Consider the following 5,454-nt stretch of genomic DNA (forward strand, 5'->3'; position numbering starts at 1 on the left):
CACGCGAGCTCCCCACGCGGGGCCCGGGGCGCGCGTCCCGCCTTCACCCGTGGTTTGCAGAGACGGGCGAGGCGTGTGCTCAGCAGACGAGCGTGTGAAGCGGGGCAGGGGGCTCTCGGGAGACAAATGTCACCGGGTGAAGAGACGCGCTGCGGGGGTAGCTGTGGCCGGGAGTCCACCCGCGGGAAGGAGGGCGCGGAGGTGTGACCCCTGCGCGCCAGGAACCTCGGGCTCTGGCTGCGGAAAGGCCCCGTCCCCCCCGCAGACACGGTGACGCATGTGACGGGCGTTCTGAGTGAAAAGGGCTGTGCTCAGATCCCCCAGCGGTGCCGTCTCGCCGGCCGGCCCGGTCACTGGTGGAACCACCACAAGACCCCTGTCCTCGTCCGGGTCCCAGGCATGGCCCCGTTTCACCCGCCAGTCCTCTCTGCTCCTTTGAGGCCTGCCTGCCCCAGGTCCCAGAGGTCATGAGGCCCAGCGCCCCTTGTCCAGCTGGGCCAGTCCCTCCTCCTGGGGGAGGTCACATCCCCAGACACTAGTGGCTTTGCTGGTGGCACTGGGAGAAAGCTCAGGGGAGAGAGAGAGGCCTGCGTACAGGCAAGGCATAGGCAGGGCTGACACGGGCTGTCGGGCTGTGGGGGAGGGTGCGGCCCCCTGTCCTGCGCCAGCCAAGGACATGGCCGGCTGCCAGGGTTTCTAAGGACACGGGGAACCAGATTCAGAAGCAGCACCGCTGGCAAGAGCCAGGAGAGGTGCCTGTGTCCACCTGCCACGTGCCCCCTTCACGCACGTCACTAAGATGCCAAGAGCGTAACCTCAGCGCAGACCGGAGATGAGAAACTGAGGGGCCCGGGGGAAGCACGCCCCATGGTCAGTCACCCTGCGGGTCAGTGGCCGGGGCAAAGGGACCCAGAGTGGGGGATCGAGGCCCCCGTCCCCCGCCGCACACCTGAGCTGGAGAAGGGTCGCGGGTGAAATCTCCCAGCCTGGTGGAAGGTTCCGGTTCAGAGGCCCCCCCTGGAGTGGTACTGCCCTGCTGCGGGCGGGACAGCGGCCCCTGTGGGCTGGGGCGGGACAGACCTGAGCCCTGAGGCTCCCACTCTGCTCTTTGTAGGGGAGCTGGCTCCCTCCCGCGTCAGTCACTTCCTGGCCGCTGCCACAACAAATCAATAACCGCTTCTGAAATGCCTTTGATCCTGAGGGCAAAGCCTCCCAGGTGGGAGGGACACGCCTGTTGTTGTCTGCACACCTGCTGCTGCTCCCTGCTCAGGCCAGGCCCACAAAGGTCCCACCTGCTCGACAGGGCCACTCAGGGGCAGCTGCGATGAAAGTCGCTCGAAACCGAACAATCATCTGCTGACTCATCAGGTGTCAAAATATACTTCACACAGCGAACCGGGTAACAACCGATAAGTGCGGTTAATGCCACTAGTTACCGTGCTCATGTCACAGCTGTGTTATCTAGACACTGAACGAACACCTGGCAGGTCACACTGTCAACTGACTGCTGGTCAGAAGTGACAGCACCGAAGCAAAGATGCGTGGGTTCTGTCGCCCGTGGAGTGTTTTCACAGAAATGCTTTGTGAAGTACATGGTATGTGAATAATTTTTAATTTTGCTTTTTCCCCAGAAATAAGCACTTGGGCCACACACGGGTAGTTCACACGCGGCTCCTGGGACCCGCCTGGCACTGGGGAAGCACAGCCAGACAGGTGACGGTCACCCCCCAGGACAGCCGACCCTGCCCCGCGGCCCACGTGACACTCACCGCCTCTGGCTGTCCGTCAGCGTGATGCCCTGGGCCGACACCTTGAAGTGCACGACGGTGGACAGGGGCGGGGGCTGCTGGGCCAGGGTGACGCTCAGGGCCTTCTGGACGGCCTGGTGGCCCGTGAGGGACTCCATCTCCACCGAGTTCAGGTACCACACGTTGCAGGCTGCGGACAGGGGAGGCAGTGTGCTGACACGTCTGTGGGGCACGGGGCGGTCGCCGATGGTGGCCTGGGGTCGATGGAGGACTTGCACCTGTGGCCTGCGGCAGGTGCATCCAGGTAAACGCCCTCTGCCCCAGTTCCCAGGCGCGGCGAGTGAGCGACCCAGAGACGCAGCTGCCCCACGGCAGACGGGAGAGGGGACACACAGACACCGGCGATGTCACCCGGCTGCGCCACTGTGCCTGGTGTCCCACGGGAGGCCCCTCCTCAGTGTCCCTGTGGTCTGCGTGGGACGAGGGCACAGCCACAGCTGGAGGGGGGGAGTGTGCGGCCAGGCAGGACCCCCAACCAGCGCCCTGCTCGGAGCCGCGACAGCGTGAGTGACCGCGGAGGATTCCGGAAAAGTAATGCCGAAGGGCGGCCCACGGAGCAGCGGCCGAGGTCCGGAGACACGGGAGACGAGCGCAAGGCCGGGCGCAAGACCGCCGCTCCGCCTCGCCTGGACCCCGCGCCCCGCGGGAGGACGGCGGCCTCCCGTGGCTGCACGTGGGCGACGGGCCCGAGTCAGGAGTCTCCCTGTCTTTTCTCGCCTTCCTGTTTTAAAACTAAAGAACGCACGTTCCTTTCCTACAGAGAATCTACTTCACGGTAAGCGGGAACCGCGAGCCCGCGTTTGCGGGAGGCCGGCCGGTCTGGGGGTGCCTTTCTCTTTAGGATTGCGCTGCATTCGTCCGCTTCAGCAAGAAGCATTTAAGAACGGAGACTGAAAACACGAACAGAATCGTTTCAGAGACCGGAACTAACTCACAATCGGCATCAAGCGAAAGAGATCAGCTGAAGCGATTGGAAACCGTGTGCCTCGCACTACAGCCTGTCCACCTCCGCCGAGGCTCCGGCCCGGCTTCCCCGACTTCCAGCGACAAAGCTGGACGAGGGGCCCCAAAGCCGCCCCGCAGGCCCAGGCTCCGGGCCTCCCAGTGCATCAGGACAAGGGAAAGGCAGGGTGAGGCAGCCCCGCCCGACTTCCCCGCAGGGGTCAGAGGCCGCAAGCGACCAGGGTCTCTGCGACTCGCTAAGCCACGTCACGAAGGAGCCGGGGCTGCGCCCTGTCCTGGTCCGATTCCTCGTCCTATGGGCCGTGAGGGCAGCTGGACGGACATGCAGACCTCTCGGTGCGGTTCAGAACCAGATTTCCGAAGGCCAAACTCGACCCACGCCACTCGGCGATGCAGATGCCCGACCAGGGGTGAAGTGAGACCCGGGTTCTGACCGATGGCCGCCTTCCAGAAAACGAAACACTTCGAGCTACTGGTATGTGCTGTGTTACTCAAAAAGATGGTAAAGGGACTTAAAAAGGACAAGCCAGAGCAGGACAAAACGCTTCAGTGTCTCAAAGCGAGGGCTACCACAGCACCTCCTACGATGCGCTGACCCACCGACCGTGGATTCTGCGTCTGCTGGAAAAGGCCGAATGACAATGACGTTGAGATGCGGCTTGTGCTGACGTGATGTTAGATGGACAGATTAGGGTGGACGGGATTTTCAGCCCCGCCTCCGAGGCGAAGGGCATGGGTGGGCCGGTCGCCAGCGAGGGCTGCAGCAGGTCCTCATGTGACCCCGAAACCTCACCAGGACCCAGAGGCATGGGGACACCATTGCTCTGACGTAAGGAGGGGACAGCCTCTGATGGCTCCAGGGACCCCCTCACACAGCCTTGGGGCCGTGAGCTCGTCTCTGGCAGGGGGACCGCTGCCTCGCACAGCGCCATAGCTGTCGTCCAGGCCCCGCCCTCCCAGCGGGGCCCATGTGGGACAGGACGGGACTGCAGGGAAGGCCACTGGCCGCTGCTCTCGGGGCACAGTAGCGTGTTTCTACACGGAAGCGGAGTGGCAGGGACACGGCCGCAGCTCTGGTGACCAAGGCAGTTCCCAGGACGTGTGTCAGGGTCCCCTTCGCCTGCCCTCACCAACGCTGGGGGACAGAGCTGGTTCTTGCAGGCGCCCCGAACGGGTGCCCAGTCTGCCGTGAGGCAGGCAGCGTCACGCAGGCTTTTGGAAGGTGGGGGTCCTCCGCCTCACGCCATTTCGGCTTATGAAAGGCTTCATAGGGACACTGTCCTCTCGGGGAGGAGGGCAGCTGTGTGGAGCCCGGCCAGACGTCAAGCCCGGAGCGGCAGAGCCGGCCGTGAACCAAGGGCCGACCTGGCCACGCTCTGCACTCCGGGACGCGGGCTCTAGCACACATGGGCTGGGCCACCAGCTCCTGCCATCTGCGCTCTGGCCACGAGTCACTCATTCTTTAAGGAAAGTTTAAAAAGTTCAACACGCAAACACGCCTTCTGAAATCAGAGACTGTACTTTAGCTGGGTGACAGGCACAGCGATGTACAGTCTCTGGTTTTACAGTTTTCTCTAAAATTCTGTAAACTGGAACCCTCATAAACTGGGCCCCTAATTCTGCAAATGTGACCTAAGCTGACACTAGTAAGTGGTGACAGCAAAGATTGCAGGGTCCGAGGTTGACATCCAAGCCAACGGCCGTCCTGCCCGTCAGCCTAGAACAGCGGAATCTGAAATTAAAATCAACACTTACACGAGCTCCCCCTGAAGAGGAACGTCTCAGTGCAGATCCGGCAAAATCCGTCCGAGCCCTAGAGGAATCAGACTAGGAACCTCTGGTCAAAATACCAAAGAGCGAAGGGCGGGGGGGGGGCTCCGCGTGCACGGACATGAAGGCGTGACAGTCAAGCCGTCGGCTCCTGCCACCCTGACTGCGGGTGCGACGCGCTCCCCACTCGCACGCGAGCGCGTGTGCGGTTTCCCGGAGGCAGAGGACCCCGAACGGCCACCGCGGCGGGTTTCAGAACCATAACTACGGTGGTCGAGGCAGCGGGTGGCGTTGGTGAGGGACAGGTCAGCGGGACGGACAGGGAGCCGGGGAAGAGACCCGCGCAAACACGGTCAACTGGTCTGTGACGAAGGGACAGCGGCACCACGGCAGAGCAGACAGTCTGTTCCAGCAGGACACGGGAACAACTGGGCAGCCACGTGCAAAAAAATGAGTCCAGACACAGATTTCGCACCCTTTTTGAAAATGAACTCGAAATGAGTTGGAAGAGTCAACGTGAAACGCAGACCTGTCAAACTCCCAGGAGACAACGGAGCAGAAAATCGGGATGACCCTGGGTTAAGTGATGACTTTTCTGGTACAAAACCAAAGGCACGATCCACGAAGAGAGAACTGACTAACGGAATTTAATTGAAATTTAAAAATTCTGCTCTCAAGAGAATGAAAAGACCAGCTACAGACTGGGAGAAAATATTTACAAAAGACACAACTGACGAAAGACTATTATCCAAAACATACAAGGAACGTTTAAAACTTTACCGCAAAACAACAAACGACCTGATCAAAAAATGGACCAAAGACCCTAAGAGACACCTCACCACGGAAGGTAACACGGATGGGAAATAAGCAAACGAAAAGATGACCCACGCCACAGGCCACCAGGGAGCTGCCG

Source organism: Pteropus alecto, unplaced genomic scaffold, assembly GCF_000325575.1.
Source record: "Pteropus alecto unplaced genomic scaffold, ASM32557v1 scaffold214, whole genome shotgun sequence".
NCBI classification, from domain to species: Eukaryota; Metazoa; Chordata; class Mammalia; order Chiroptera; family Pteropodidae; genus Pteropus; species Pteropus alecto.